At 35.3% G+C, this 17,582-nt stretch overlaps 1 non-coding gene across 1 annotated transcript; it reads left to right on the top strand.

The window, feature by feature from the left end:
• The first annotated feature begins 14,743 nt into the window (after positions 1-14,743).
• On the top strand, positions 14,744-14,876 carry LOC126002555 (small nucleolar RNA SNORA51). The gene has a single exon (XR_007493242.1). It is a non-coding gene; the product is annotated as a small nucleolar RNA SNORA51 (small nucleolar RNA).
• The last annotated feature ends 2,706 nt before the right edge of the window (positions 14,877-17,582 follow it).

Genomic DNA, 17,582 nt, shown 5'->3' with positions numbered 1-17,582 from the left:
GAGGCAAGAACTCACCTTCAAAACCTTAGTCATAGACGTCTATCCTCCAGAATGATGAGAAAATGAGTCTCTGGTTCATCTACCCACTATGTGGCATTTTGGTCTGGTCAGCACTCAAATGGCAGCAGAAAAATACATTTGGCAAACCTATTTACAGGTAGAAAGATTCATGAATAAGCCTCTTAAATTTTCAACGAAATTTTGTTTTTAGAATCTAGTACTTTGAAAGTGAGATTCTTAAGACCTGATATAGAAAGTTGTTTTCCTATTTTCTGAAGATTTTAAATTACTGGTTTAGATGAAAAGAACAAGAGCACATAGTCTAAATGAAAGTCTAAGAATGAGGGCCAGAGACATAGCATGGAGGTAGGGCATTTGCCTTGCATGCAGAAGGACGGTGGTTCGAATCCTGGCATCCCATATGGTCCCCCAATTCCTGCCAGGGGTGATTTCTGAGTGCAGAGCCAGGAGTAATCCTTGAGCACTGCTGGGTGTGACCCAAAACCAAAAAAAAAAAAAAGCCTAACAATGATTATTATTTCACTGTTAATTACTTTCAGTATGCATAGTAGACAATTACATGAAGTGAGTAATACTTGTATATGTGAACAAAAATAACAGAGGGGCAACACTGATACAGAACAGTTCCATATTACATGATAAATTTTTTACATTAGTTATTAGTTTATATCAGTATTTTTTTTAAATAAAATATATGTGAAGCTGGAACAGTAGCACAGCAGTAGGGCATTTACCTTGCATGCAGCTGACACAAGACAGACCTCAGTTTGATCTCTGGTGTCCCATATGGTCCTGCAAGCCAGGAGCTATTTCTGAGTGCATAGCCAGAAGTAACCTCTGAATATCACCAGTGTGGCCCAAAAATTAAAATTAAAATTAAAAAATTAAAAATATATGCATACAAAAGTGCAAGCAGAAATATTATGTAATATGTATTTTGTTTTATAAGAGAAGTATGAAATGTAAATACTTGAGTTGGTATGTCTAGTAATAATTTATTTTAGTAAATTATTCAGTAAATTATGTTTATCTATTAAAACAAGTTTTTACAAAGTATATATTACTATTTTTATTAGTAGTATTTAGTTTTGGGTCCATGCCCAGTGGCTCTCAGGGTTACTCCTGGCTCTGCACTCAGAAATCTCTCCTACAAGGCTCAGGGGACCATATGGGATATTGGGGATCAAACCCGGGTCCATCCTGGGTTGGTCATGAGCAATTGAAATGCCCTACCTCTGTGCTATTACTCGGGCCCCAATATGTATAATTGTATATAGTTAAAATTCCCAGTGAATACCTTTAATTTGGAATAGAAATAATCACTAATAGCTTGATTTTTATTTTAGGGGCTGCACCTTGTTAAACTCCTGCTTCTGCATTCAGGAATCATTCCTAACTATGTTCAGAGGGCCAGGGATTGAACAGCCAACCAACCTAGTAGACCATCCCAGATCAAACTTCTTCAATACACATTTTAATATATAATTTATATTTATTAATATATTATATTATATATTATATGTATTCTATGTACATATTTGGCTTGTGGGCCATACCTGGCAGCGCTCAGGGATTACTCCTGGCTCTGCACTCAGGATTCATTCCTGGCCAGCTCTGGGGACCATATGGGATGTTGGAGATTGAACCCATGCCAGCTGATATGAAGCAAAAGCCCTACTTGCTGTATTATCACTTTGGTCCCTTTATACACATTTTTAAAGGCACAGATAATAAGTAAACATTTTTGTTTGGGATTTTATTTTTGCCTCACAATTATTGAAATTCCGTGTGTGCACACTGTACACATTTAGTAAGCTAATGAGCTATTGTACATACTTCCTTTTAGATACATTTTCATGTGTTTGAACATAGCATTTACAGTAGAACTTAAGTTTTGGATTATACACAAGCACACAAAACAGAAAATGTGTAAGATGATGATATATGCAATAATCAACTTGATGCAGGGAATCCTGTCACAAGGTATCCAAATCATATTGTACAAGCTAGTCACCTACAATTTTCTTTATTGGCTACATCTTAGTATGACAAAGGAAAAAGCTAAGAAATAAAATTTCAACACAAATAATTTCGACGATCTCTCCTATTCCTTTTAAACTCTGTATTTAAATGTTTTGCCCCTATCAATCGATTTTACTCTTTTTAGACACTAGAGGGAGTTTAGAAATAAGACGAAATATTCTGAACAACCAAGATGGCTTCTAAAATGTTATGTCTGGGTTTCGTCATGTCTTTCTATTGAAAACTTTCATATAACTACAGCATTGGTACAAATAAAGTTGACTTAGTAGATATATTTCTAAGAGCTTGTATTTTAATTGCATCCTATTTTTAAGGTCTCCTGGGGAGATTGCTATTGAAAAAAGCCCTACTGTGAATTTTGTTTGAAAAAAATGAAGCATTCATAAAACAGATAATCACTGCCAGTTTATCATAAGATGACAGAATCTAGTACTTTAGTACCTTCTTTACCAGAAGATACTATAAACATGAGATGTGATCATCTTGGTGCAATCAATTTTGCAAGTCTAGGAAAATACAGGTATTCAATAAATGTTTAATCATCTAATTCTCCCAGGTTCAAGGAATAATCAGTTGATATGTAATTTTTTTTCTGTTAGCTTCATTTAAATTTCTCACTATCTGAATGCTGCTAGGCAGCAGCTTTCTATCGTCATCTATTCATTTAAGAATTTCTTTGAAAATTCATTATAAAATAAACAGGCAGAGAGATGAACATGTGTGATAAAACAAAATAATGATCTTTTTCTCATATATTAGAAATTTAGTAGGAAAACAGAATAAGAACAAAATAAGCCAAGAGACGAATACATTTATTATTAAAAAATAGAAGTGTTAAGGTTTCAGAGGGTACCTCACCAGAGCTTTGGCCAGTCACATTAGAGAATTTCTTTGAGTTCCCTCTAGTAGAATGGGTGACACCAATGGCAAAATATAAAGAAACGAGAGACCACACAATGTATAAGGAAAAACAAGGGGTTCTTTAACACAACCGGACCAAAGCTAGCTGAGGCATTGCCTTCAATGAGATGTCACACATTTGATCTTCGTATTTCTACAAGTCCTGAGCATGATCCCTGTGGCCCTTCTCTTTGTTCCTGGCAGCTCTGTAGTCTGTGATCCCCAGCACCACAAGTGATTAAAGCAGTGCTATAGGCAGGTGCATGTAAGCATCACATCCAGTGTGTGTAAGACCTTAACCATGTCACCAATACCCAATGGAAGGAAAGGGGGAGATATGAGCATAGTAAATAAATGTATCTATAGCTAGTGACTATCTTTTTTATTGTATTTCTGAGTTGATGTAGATTAAACTTCTCTCTCTGAAAATCACGCTTATCAATGTGCTAATTCTGGTTGATAAAAATAATTGAGAAGAATTGATGCTAATTGAAATGCCTGGTGATTTATGTGAAGTGAAAGGAGAGAGGCAGCAGTCTTGCGAAGAGAATCTGTAACTTTTTCTCTATCTATCTCTGCCACTGGCAAGGTTTGGGAAGATCTAGGACCATGGGTCTTGCTCTGGCAAGAAAAACAAAGTCAGTCCTAAATCTTTTCTGTTTTTTTCGGGTCCATTGCCTTCCCTAACAGGAAAAAAAATTTCAGAAAGACATGAGCAGTAAAGTAAAAAATAGGTTTTATGTGGAAATTCTGAGAAATGGAAGGAAGAGGAAGAAAATGTGAGAGAGAAACCTGCTCATGGTTTTTTCCAAAGGTAGAGAAAGCCCCAATATACATCCCAGCATTAAAATATGAAAACATAAAAGTGCATATCTTAAGAGGGGAGATGAAAATGATATGTACTTGGGTACCATGTGCCCAGGTAATACATGTGTCAAAAGATACTCTTTTTAAAAATATATATATAGCCCCAGGTCATCTTCAGAGCCCTAGGCCCATATTTCCTGAGTATAACCATCTGCTCAAGCTGTGTGACTTTCAAAGATCAAGAGAGCCCTGATACACTTCCCAGTTAAAATAGGAAAGTATAAAAGTACACATTTTGGGGCATGGAGGTAAGGCGTTTGCCTTTCATGCAGAAGGTCATTGGTTCGAATCCCGGTGCCCCATATGGTCCCCCGTGCCTGCCGGGAGCAATTTCTGAGCCTGGAGCCAGGAATAACCCCTGAGCACTGCCGGGTGTGACCCAAAAACCACACACACACACACACACACACACACACACACAAAAGTACACATTTTAAGATTCTTGTGACATCTATGCAAACATCATGAGCAGGCTCAGGGAAGACATGTGCTTCCTATCTTTCCTTCTAAATAGGCTTTTATAAGGTTTTCCCTACTTACCTCTTTGGTAAGTTACCTCTTAACCTCTTTGGGGCTTTCTACCTAGTCCTGTTGTTAGGGTGGTTGTCTGGGAGGTGGGGGGGAATTGATGATCTTGTTAGATATTCTTTTTCTGGCCTTTGTTCCTGCTGAAGCTTCTCTTGGTAGGAGTCTGCAGTGGCACCAGGTAAAGGTCTTATCTTAAAAGGAGCAACTCCCTCAAGTCCTATCTCTTGGTTTTATTGCATCCTAACTTTTATTACATCCCAATAATTTTATTTCCAGTGTGGGTGTGTGTGTGTGTGTGTGTGTGTGTGTGTGTGTGTGTTTCTCTATCTACCTGCCTGATTAATTATAGTGTAGCTGTTTGGCCAAAGGGTTAGATTGCTAATTTTGACTTTCCAGTCCCCTTCTATTTACTGTAATAACTATGATAGCACTTATGGCAGACAAGAAAGTATGAGATGGAAGAACACTGGGTTACACAGGCATGAGCTAAAAAGTTGCCTGGAAGCTCTTTGAAAACTTTATTTAAGTAAAAATAAATTGCTCCAATGACAATTTGGAGCTTTTTATTGCTTCAGCAAACCTTAGTCCATCCTGACTGATACATATGAAAATAAATGAAAAGTGTTCCTGAGAGTGGATGGTCATAGCAAGGCTTTTGACAATGTGGCAATAACAAAATCCTTAATATTATTTGGAAAATTTGCAAGTCAGAGAGAGGTAGTCAGGGAAAGGATATTTAAACATTGCCAATGGACTCAAAGGCCAGAAACACAATAAGTTTTGTTTATCTCATGCCAACCCACCTAATGAATTACACTTTCTGGCATTTTTGGTGGCTCTGGATTCAATTATTTTAACAAGTCTCCTAAGTTATTTTGATGATGCACCAGCTCTTGTGACCTAAATTTTATCTTCAATCCAGAACATATATGATGTACTATTTACAATTTTAAGTTAAATGCCACTCAATATTTTCCTTATACCAACAAGCAGAAAATAAAAGAATGATCTGACTTCAATTTTCATTGAATTTTCTTTTGTTCAAATTCATTATCATTTCTTCATTTAGTTCTTACAGATGATTACATATATGTCTATCTTAGTTGAATATATTCTACCTCGAACCTTCATGAAAAAATGTCATTAAAGACAAGATGAAAGGTCATTTCCAGAGGAGAAATATCAAGTATTTCAGAAAGCTTTAGTTTTTGAATAATAAAAAGATAAAGATCACTTATTGAGTGTTTACCAACTGTACAAAATCACCCTGCAGTGTAATGTATACTTCTCATTAAAATTTTGTTTCTGGAAAAATACTGGTGCTTTAATTTTTTTTCTCTTTTTTTATAAGGTAAATTAAATAATGTAACCAGGGGCTAAAAATCATTGATTTTTGGATACTTCAGAATTTTGAGTATAGCTTCACTAAAGTTTTTTTTTCTTGTAAAGTTTGAACTACATTTAAGGATCTAATTTCAGTTTGATAAAGTACAACTGATATTGGAGAAAGCACCAAAGCTTTTGCAAGTTGATTAAACTTAAGTCTATTTGAAATACCATGTAACATAAATTTTACTTTTTCTTTTTATGAAAGTATATAATTATATATGACTGGGAAACACACAAGTTACAAATAATAAGGTATAATTATATTTTATAAAAGTTAATGTAACCAACTTGTTATCATATTGTGTTTTCATTGGTTTTGTGGATTGATTTTAATTCATAGAAAATTGGATTTTTTAAGTTTTTATTGTAGTTGAGGTAAAATAGCTACCATGTTGTTCATGTTTAACTTTTGATGTAAAAAGTTACTGCACTTCCGCCAACATCAATGTGCCATTCCTCCATCTCTGTCCTCATGTTACTTCTAGTATAGCTCTTTCTTTCCCTACAAATTCCTTTCTACCATCACTTGGTAACCTCAATTCTGTGGTCAAAGGTCAACAGCTTATCATCATTATGTATGTCCATTCCCTTGCTTTGTTTCTTTATATATCACACGAGTGAGTTAATATATATGTCTACCTCTCTGACTTATTTCACTTAACACAATATTCTCTTGCTCCACCCACATTGCAGTTAATAGAAATATTTTATCCTTTTTTATAGCTGAGTAATATTTTATGGAGTTTATATGCAAACATTTCTTTTTTGTACTCTAAAAATATTTTTTAATCAAAATGAAGAGAGATAATATACAAGCAAACAGATGCTATATATATGTAACTCTTCTCGGATCCAGAACCCTCTTCAATAATAAAAAAGGATATAAGGCATATGTTTATATGACTTTATTCAAATACAAGTAAACAATAAAATCCGACTGACTGAAAATAATAAAAATTTATGATAATGAATTCTGGCCCAAAGTATCCTGTGGGCAAAAGGGTGAGCTTAAGGACCACTCATTCAGTGATGCACAGCAATTCTGCATCACAGCTTGCTCCACATTCACCCCAATAGTTTTTCTAAAAAGAGACTCATGTATGAATTAATAATAATGACTAATTCTAGAAATTTTTCACAAATTATTGAGTTGACAGACTGGATTATTGGATTTTTTTCAGCCAACTTTTTACATCAACTGCCAAATAACTAGGTCATACTAAACAAAGAAATGGTCAATGCTGATCTGTTACCTAGGTCAGAGCATTGGAACAAATCTGTATGACCATTTAAAGGCAACTCTTGCTAACAGTGGCCGGATCTTTAAATTCCATCTGGTGCTTGTGTTCAACAATAGCATTTTTTTCAATTATTATTATTGTTAAAATTCTACCAGTAGTTTCACTCCCATTCCCTTTAAGTTCAATTGACTTTAATGTAGGATTACTTTTATTCACCTATATAGTATTTTAGGGTTTATATGTGTGAGGTCTATTTAGATTGATTATATGCTAATTATCTTAGAATATAGCAGTGAGCGGGCTGGAGAACAGTGAGTTTGAAGTTTGTCTTGCATCTGGTCAACCCAGGTTCAAAACCCTGCATCTCATAGAGTTCCTCAAGCTGCCAGGAGTGATTCCTGAGCACAGAGCTATGAGTAACACCTCAACACCATCTGGTGTTGTCCAAAAATCAAAACCAAAAAATAAACAAACAAACAAACAAACAAACAAAAAAAGCTGGGAAGTTTTAATTAGCTACAACTGTTTCATGTTTTATTATCGCATCACAACTCCCCCCACCTAATTCCTGCCAGCACTATCACCCCAAAAGTTTAAGTAAAATTTAATATAACTTGAGAATGATTTCTGAACGCCTCTCTAGAATCCTACAATTCACTATCTTTTTTTCCTATATTTTGATTTGAAGTTTGCTGTATTTTTCTAAGATTCTTAAGTCAAGCTACTTAAAAAAGATCTTTTGGAAAAAGTTATTTGCTTGGCTGGTGACTCAAAAACTATTTAAAAGTTATTTTGAACAAATAGAAAATAAGTAAACACAACATTTCAGTAATCAAGTTCTAGATATCTGCAGTACAACAAATTTAAAATATATTTTACACCTGGGCCAGAGCAATAGCACAGCGGCAGGGTATTTGCTTTGCATTCAGCTGACCTGAGGACAACCCAGGTTCCAAGTTCGATCCCCAACATCCCAAATGGTCCCCTGAGTCTGCCAGGAGTGATTTCTGAGCATAGAATTAAGAGTAACCACTGAGCAAAGCTGAGTGTGGTCCCAAACGCCCCCCCCCCAAAAAAAAAAGAAAGGAAGAAAGAATAAAAAGAGAAATTATATATGTTTTTATACCAAAAATTTTTACTATAAAGGTAGATCACATATATGTGATTTTTCTGAAAATAAAATTTAAATATGAAAAATGTAAGACTTAGATCATCTCAATTGAAGTAAGTCATGATTTGTCATGATATGAAATAAATTTACTTTGATGTTGATTGTCATTAAGTATAAAAAAGCTTAGATACTAAACCCTTAATTTATACTAATAAAAATGAAGTCAATGTTCTTTTGAGAAAGTCAATGGTCTTTGAAAATAAACTAAAATCAATTTCTGGGAGACTCTATTTTAGTTTTCCTTTAATATTTGCCTGTTGAAAGCCAAAATTTGCTTTATTTATGCCCCTTAACTACCAATAGCAAAGGTATATATAGCCTTTAGGAAACAGAACCATTTTGATATAGTTGAAAACTCAGTAAGTCTGTTATACTTATAAATATTTGAGGCTGTAAATGTCTGGTACTGAGGAGGTAGATACATTATTTCCTTGTTTATTTACTCCATTTATATAAAGCTTGTGACCATGGAAACCAGGTACTACAAAATAACCCGAATGAAGACCATATTTGACACTTTATCTAAATGGCTACTAGGAAACATACAAGCTTTATAGCTTTATTGAATTGCACTTGATTATAGGCATTTTTGTTGAAGTTCAAAATGGGAGAGAGTGTTTGATTTAGCCAAAGAAGTGGGAATTTAAAAAAAAAAATCTGCACTATTTTCTGCAGTACACATACACAATCTAAGGATTTTAAGAAACAAAAGAAATGACTAAGGCAGATGAATTACACATGCTTATCTCATCTCTATCTCAGAGCCCCCTTCAATAATAGTAAAAGAATACGAGGATATACAATTTTATGCAGTGACACAAAGATAAGAAAGAAGAGATGACAGCAAGCCAGATTGTCAATAAAATTTGGAAGGTTGGAAAATAGATGAATGAGTCATAACTGATTTAGCGGAGCTGGGATGCTGAAATCAAACTGCAGTGGGGGAGGAGACAATGATGAGAACCAGCAAGCAGATTCATGTCACAGAATCCTCAAAGGCACAGTGAAAAAACTAGAATCTTCAAAGTGAAATCCAGATTATGGTGTGCAGACAACTACATACATTGTCCCTGACCTCCCCAAACTCATGCCCCCAGGTCGTCAGTTGCAGGCCTTAATCAGGTAATAAATGGAAGTTACAGCACTAAATAAGACACCAAGCTCTCTTCCTTGTTCAGCTTTCTTTGGATATTAGCTGACTCTTGTAAAGAATCTTGTGTAGAAAATATAAACCCTGTTTTGAAAAATCATATTATTATTAGTACTCATACTGGTATTAGACTTTTAAAACAATGTACACATATTCATCACTAGAATGTAAAAAAAGAGCATATTATTTTTTTTAAAAGCTGCTTTGAATCTGTGCTTCATTTACCACTCACTGATCCAAGTCTAAATGCATATAGTTGGATTTCTTCTGTTATTTTAGAATAGAAACAGAAAAGCAAAATATGGCTTGAGAGACTGAAAATAACTGTACCTATAAAGACCTGTAAGTAAGGAAGAAGAACCAGGCAGTCTCTCCAGTTTCCCAAGATGTAGCCCAACAGACCTGTTCCTTCTAACGAAACACTCCCTTCCCTTCCTTATTCTCTGCAGGAGATAAAAGAAGGCAAAATGCGGGTATGGTGTTGGAGGAATAGGAAAGTATAATGGATTTCTGAGCCTTGACCCTAATGAGAAATATAAAGTTCCCTTTGGGAAAGGGGTGATGTCTGTCCTCCACTCAAGACAAGGAAGAGGGTATGTTAATTTTCTTTCACTGCTGTAGCAAACCACTATACACTTGATGGTTCAAGAGTGCATGTGTCAGAGCCAGAGTGATAGCACAGCTGTAGGGCATTTGCCTTGCATGTGGCCAACCCTGGTTGGACCCCTGTTCAATTTCCAGCGTCCTATATGATCTCCCAAGCTGACAGGAGCTATTTCTGAGAGCAGAGCCAGTAGTAACCTTTGAACACTGCTGAGTGTAACCCAAAAATGAAAAACAAAACAAACAAAAAAAAAAAAAGAAAGAAAAAGAAAAATCTTTAAAAAAAAAAAAAAAAAGAATGTATGTGTTTCTTATTCTTACAATTTTGGTGGTTTAAGTCTGAAGAGGGTATAAAGAATCCAAGAGAATTTTCAAAGAGAGGCACATAAAGAGTCCCGTTTTTTTCCCCCCACATCTTTATTTTACCCATGATTATTTCTATTTTACTTGAACTTTTATTTTGCTCAAAATAATATTTCTTGGTCATTTTAACTTTCATTTTCCAGATAGCTAATGAAGTTAAGCAACTTTGAGAGTTTATTGTACAACTGAATCCCAGCTTTGTTGTCTGTTTAATTTTCATCCATGTGTCTACTGAGTCACATAGCTTACTTTTTTAGTTTATGCAAGTTTTATGTGTTCTAATATGAATCAAAATTAATGACTTTAGGTATGGTGAAAATCTTCATTCTCTTTGATGGCTACTCTCTTCTCATTTTAAAATGTCTCTTAATAAGCTTGATCCTGTTCTTAATTAAAATAAAGTCCAACTTATTTTTCTCCTTTTTTGCAGTGAAGGTTTTCTGTTACATTTAAGAAATATTTACCACCTTCATGACCTGAACTAGAGTTGTAATAAACTCTTACAGATTCTGTGTGAAGATTGATTCATCAAGGGATGGGAATAGTCTGTGACTGGAAAGAAGTCAGCCCTTCATCATATTGTACCTCCTCCTATTTGCATTGTTATTTATACTAGCTATTAGAAAAAAATGGAATTCACATATTTACTGATTGCATTATGGTTTCTTTAATTGAGACTAGAAAAAAATGCAAACTGCTGAAAGTGAATTTAACTACATTTTCACTCTGTTAAGGATATAGAATGAGTTTATGGTGGTAAAGAGGCAAGGGAGTTTTCCAGGTCTTTTATAAAAGGACTAATCTCATTCATGGTGATTTTTCCTCATGACCTAATCCTCTCCCATAGGCCCCACTTTCATAATCCCATCACTGTAGGATAAATTTTGAAGAGCAGTTTTAAACCATGTCCTGAAGTAGTAAGAACTCTTTTTATGTCAACTAGCCATTTCTTTCTGTGGTAGCTGTTAAAATCTTCAAGACTTGTGGTTTGCCTATTTGGTCACTTGTCATGGTCTTCTCTTTCTCCTCAGAACACAGGAGCCCTTTTTATTTATTTTGATTGAATTTTCATGAAATACAAAGTTATTCATGGTTGAGTTTCAGATGTACAATGCTCAAATACTAATCCCTTCACCAGTGTCTACTTATCTCCTCCACCAATGTTTCCAGTTTCCCTTCTGTCCCCCCCCCCCAACTGTCTCTATGACAAGGACTTTTTCATTTTAGGTACTATGGTTTCAGTCTATATAGCTTTTGCTGTGATGATGATTGGACAGAAGTCTCCTAGACTGCCTTTATCTATCTTTATCACTTCTCTGGTGATCTCATCCTGTAGCCTTTGGCACAGACTCTTTTAAAAAAATTTAAAAAATATTAATCATTATGAATTACAGAGTTTCACAATGTTTTATGATTAACTTCAGGCATATGATGTATTAAAACCAATTTCATTACCAGTGTCCACTTCACTCTACCAATGTCCCCAATATCCATCCTGTCTTATTATATGTTTATAAAGCAGGCACTACTACCATCCTCATTGTCCTAATGTTCTCTTTCCTTGTTTATCTGTATACACCTCCAATATAGTGGTTAACTCCATGCTTAAGAACAGTTCTGCTCTTAGTTTCTATGGCCTTTTGGGCTTTGCTATTCCCTTATGACATTACTTTTATTTTGCACATATGAGAGATATTATTATGTTCTGTCACTCTCACTTTGATTATTCAACATGATACTCTCCAGATCTTTCCACATAGCAGCAAATTGCATGTCTTTCTTACTGCCAAGTAGTATTCTGTGTATATGTACCATAGTTTCTTTATCCAGTCATCTGTTCTTGGGCACTGGGGTAGTTTCCAGATTCTGGCTATTGTGAATAATAAGATATTGAGAATAGGAATGCAGATGCCTTTTTTGGAATGTGTTTTTGGATTGTTTTGATATATCTGAGGAGTGGGATTGTGGATCAAATGGAAGTTCAATTGCTAGTTTTTTGAGAAGTGATAATATTGACTTCCAAGAAGGCTGGATCGGTTAGCATTCCCACCAAAAAGGCAATGAAGGTCCCTTTTTCTCCAATTCTCACCAACACAGGTTGCTGTTTTGCTATTTTTGACATGTTCCAGACTTTCTGGTGTGAGGTAATATCTCATTGTTTTGATTTGCTTTTCCCTGATGACTAGCGACATGAAACATTTTTTTCACATAACCTTTAATTATTTGTATATATCTTTTGAGGATGTTTCTTCTCATCTTCGATGATGTTAGATTTTTTTCATGCAGAATTTTACAGTGATTTAAATATTTTGATATTAACAAAATATTTGTTGGGTGAGTGGTAAAAAATATTTTCTCAGTATGAGGACTATCTTTGTATTTTGATCATTGCTCTTTGACAATATGCACAAGTGTAGGCACTTCTTAATTGCTTCCATTTGCATGGTCAGTGATGTTTCATCCTTAAAGACTTCTCTAACTTGAATGTCACAGAGAGTTCTGCCAATATTTTCCTCTAAGCACACAACAGATTCTGTTATATCTTATTGAGGTCTTTAATTCATTTTTATTTGACTTTTGTACTTTGCATTAGAAAGAGATCTGTGACCATATTTTTTGCATATGACCAACAAGTTTCAAACACCACTTGTTGAAGAGGCTTTCCTTGCTCCAATTTTGCACACCATTCATCCAATAAAAGGTATATAAGGCACTATCAAATTTCTGGGAGGTAAGTTTGAGGTGCCTTGATATGCAGCAAAAGAGAATTCAGCTCTCACTGTCCAATTCACCCCAAATTTCCAAAAGGCTGGTTTTTGTCTCTCTCACTCTCTAGTGTGGACTGTTCTTAAGTATATCTCTGTTCTCTATTCATCTTCCTGGGAACATGCTGTCTCCAAGCACTGTCTTGACAGCAGAGTTAATCTACTCCCTGTATTGTGGAAAAACTGTGCTTTAATCTGTCCAGTTTAGCTCATAATATGTCAATGATATCTGAAGGAATTTTTTAAATTGCTTTTTATTTCTATGAAGGCTGGCCATAAGACAATTTTATTGTTGCAGATTCAAAAATTTTACTTGGCATGCAGAATTGAATGACTCTTTATGAATTCTATTCTCCTAAGGTAAATGAATGCCTGTAAAGGAGAAGGGATGGAGGAGAAGATATTCATCAGGAACATTGAAACATGTTGCAAAACATTCTCTTCCTAACACTGATGGGCTGGCTAGGTACCTTGGGCAATCAGCACATCATCAGTCCTGTGTAGAGGAAAAGAGAATTGGAATTTATGTCTTCTGTATTAGGTATTTATTTTTGCTCATTTTGGGGACTACACATAGAGATAAAGTCATACAGGCCACTCCAACTGACGCTTAGGAGAACCCTACATGTAGCCAGGGACCAAACCCATCCTTCCCGCATGCAAAGCATTTATTGCAGACCTCAACAATTTATTAATTTCATATGATATACTGTTTAAAAACAGCATACTTGCCTGTTTCAATGAGACTCAGACCTTCAGCACAATCTGTTAGCTGTGATGTATTTTTTTTTACAAGTATCCTATATAAAGTTGAGGAGTCTTTAATGCTAGTCTGCCAAATACTTTTAATTATAAATGCTTGAATTCAGTCAAATGCTTTTGAGAGAGTGAATTTGGTACCTTAGATAGTAAAATTTTTATTTTTAATATTTCTGTTTTATTTTAATTTCTTTTTCATTTAACATGATTTTTGAGTATAATACATTTGAGTATTTTTATACTAGTCATTTAAAATCATTGCTTTTCTATATTTTATTTTTAAGGTGGAAGAGATCAAACTGCTTTACACTGCTATATTATACTTTAAAGTGATGTAATTAGTTTAAAATATCACTGATTTATTTTAACATAAAATTAACATTACTACAACTTTAACATTTTCTTTTTAGAGAGCCAAGTGATAATAAAGTGGGTAGGGAACTTGCCTTGTATATGGCCAACACGGGTTTTATCCCTGGCATCCTTGTAGTTCCATGAGCCCCACTGGGAGTAAACCCTGAGTGCAAAGATAGGAGTAAGCCCTGAGTACAGACAGATGTGACCCAGTCTCCACTCCAAATCTTTGTTTTATAATTTTGTTAACTATCTTTTTATTTCTGGGGTTAGAGTTATTAACTATTTTTCTTCCCTTTTCTTTATTTGTTATTTGGCTGTCACCCACAGTTATGAGTATTTATAACTTGCTTCTTGATATTTCTATAGTTATTTACAAGTGGCTTTGCATTGTTGAGTATCTAGATTATACCTGTAATTTAAAAAGTATTAAACTTGTTCTGAAAAAAAAAAACCAAATAAGCCTGTCTAGAGTACAGGCCTGTGTAGGGTGGGGAGGAAGGACACTTGGGATATTGATCATGGGAATGTTGCGCTGGTGAAGGATTATATATATATATAAAATAAAAAAAAAGAAAAGAAAAGATAAGGCCTCCCAATTCTTACCACAGGCTGTGTTCTTTACACTGACTGTATAGAAAGAGGAGGTACAGTAAATGCACCCCATATACACCTCAACTCAGGCCCTTTGCCTGGTCTGTATTGTGAATTGGACAAAAAATTTGTTCTGACTAGCAGGTAAGTTTCTTGTCAATTAGTTGAAGTATATAAAACTTGATTTTATCTTTATTGAGGATGATTCTCTTCTCTCCTTTTGAGACCAGTAAAGTCCTAGGACTAAGGTCTGATCTTAGTGTTATCAACAGAGAATGCTTCTGCCATCAGTGAGGATGGCATCTATCTAGTAACAGCTCACTAACCTTTATTGGTAGAGTGATCTCTAGGGACAAGTGTACTTAAGCTCCTCTGTAGTTCTTTACATGTGTGGCTAAATATTCATCAACGAATTCCATGGAAACTCAAAGAAGAGACCTACAAGCTTCCTCCATTGTTCTCCTTTCTGGGACACTGCCCACAGATTCCTTGCACCTTAGACTCCTATGTCCTCTATGCAGTGAGGCCTCTGTAATTTTTTTATTACAATAATAATTTTTATTTTGACCAAAGTGGATTACATATCTTTCACAGTAATATTTAGGTACATATTGACATTTAATTAGGGGAATTCCCACCACCAAAGTTGTCCTCCCTCCACCCCCATTTCTAGCATGCATCCTATCTCTCTCCCTTACCCCCCTGGCCTCCTGGGCTGCAAGTATAAGTGGCCCCCTTTGTGTCTAGCTTGTTGTAGATTGTGTATCAATTCTGTTGTCATTGGCTTTGGATATGGTGTTTAAGTCTGATCATTTTTTATTACTACTTAGTGATAATACAACTGTTTGGTCTTGGTACCTTCCATTATTTCCCCCTCAATTTGTGAGGCAAAACAAGATGGCTCAAGTTATGTGGTTCTGTTTGAAAAAAAAGAAAAAAATAAAATGGGGCACAAATCAAACAAGCAAAAGATGGGTGGACTCCTTCTAGAAGGTATAAATATTAGTTTGAGAGAAGAATGGGAAAAGGGAAGAGAAACACAATACAAAAAGAAAAATCAAACAAAAAATCCAAAAAGCACCACAGCAATAAAAACAACCACCACACAATAACCACAGTCCTTAAATAAAAACAAAACAAAGCACAAAAAAGAAAACAACAACAACACTAACAAAATAAAAAATATTTTGTACTGCTTCTTTTTTTTTTTTTTTGCATAGGCACAGTAAATATTGGGGAAATTAGAAAGGGAATTCCCTTAGCCTAATAGATACAGGATTTCTCCACCCTTGAATTTTACTGTCATGGGTATAACTACAGACTCCATACATGTTCATTTACTCTCCCCTAGGTCCTTTTGTTGCATATGGAAAACTTCTGCTCCATCATGGATGATAAAATCAGACCTCTCTATGTAGAGATCTTGATATCTGCACAGGTCAAAGGATGGAGCATAGGATGGAGTCTTTCTTTATGGTCTTAGATGTTCTGTTCCATCACTGTTGTTTTAAATCAGTCTTATGTAGTTGGTGGTCTTGGTTTTTGCACTGATCCGAGGACGAAGCCTAGGATAGAGTCTTTCATTATGTTTCCAGAAGACCTGCTCGGTTACAGTTGTCTCAGTCAGACCTCTGGAATTAGAGATCTTGACTGTTGTAGAGATCCTAGACCAAAGCCTAGACTAGGGTCTTTTTTATTGGTCCCAGGATAAATTCTGCCCAGTCATGGTTGTCACAGTCAGTCTTCTATAGATAGCAATCTTCACATTTGCACAGATCAAAGGATGACAAGTCTTCTGATTTCATCTTATCATTAGATGGTGAGGTAAGACAACCTACTCTTAGATCAAGTTGCTGCCATTTCTTTATTGTCAGGATGTCATGTAAAAACTGGTGCATGTTGGTGTCAAAGCAGTATTAAGAATGTCCCAGAGCGAGTTTGGTTCCTGGAGCTGTTGCAGAGAACTCTTTAATTTTTTGTTACCCCACTTCACTCATGGTCTTGAAAGTCCTCCAGACGGAAAGCTCACTTTTTTTTAATCAAAAGGCTCACTGTCCTTAATTACCTTTGCACAGGGATTTTAGAATGTTGCCATTGTTCAGATTTTGAAAACAGTTATTTGGTACGTGTCTCTGTTTATTTATTTTTTATTTTTTTATTTTTTGATTTTTGGGTCATACCCGGCAGCGTTCAGGGGTTACTCCTGGCTCTACGCTAAGAAATCACTCCTAGCAGGCTCAGAGGACCATATGGGATAAAGGATTTGAACTGCAATCCTTTCTGCATGCAAGGCAAACACTTTACCTCCATGTTATCTCTCCGGCCCTGCGTTTCTGTTTTTTTAGTTGTTAAAACAAATGGCAAGTTCAGTCCCAGTTATTCCATTAAAGTAAAAACAAAAGTTCTTCTAATATTTCATTGATATTCCTTTCTTTTCACTTATAAGAGAATGATATTAAATATCTCCCACTTTTATGGATCAATCTATTCCATTTTTTTTCAGTTTGCCATTTTATATTTTCCTATTTGAATGTATTTGTGAGTGATCTTGATAAATCAGATTTTTGTTTGTTTTGGACAGCGCTCTTGGTACTAGATTATATCTTGTGGTGGTTGAAAAACCATTAATAGTGCAGAGGATCTAAATATGAATGACTATAGGCATGGTAAATTTCTTAATTTTTGTTTTATCTCTACAGCCTAACAGTAATTTTATTAAAATATCTTATTTCTTGGGCCTGGAGAGATAGCACAGCGGCGTTTGCCTTGCAAGCAGCCGATCCAGGACCAAAGGTGGTTGGTTTGAATCCCAGTGTCCCATATGGTCCCCCGTG

This window comes from Suncus etruscus, chromosome 2, assembly GCF_024139225.1.
Source record: "Suncus etruscus isolate mSunEtr1 chromosome 2, mSunEtr1.pri.cur, whole genome shotgun sequence".
Taxonomy (NCBI): domain Eukaryota; kingdom Metazoa; phylum Chordata; class Mammalia; order Eulipotyphla; family Soricidae; genus Suncus; species Suncus etruscus.
This window is presented reverse-complemented; position numbering and strand designations above follow the sequence as displayed.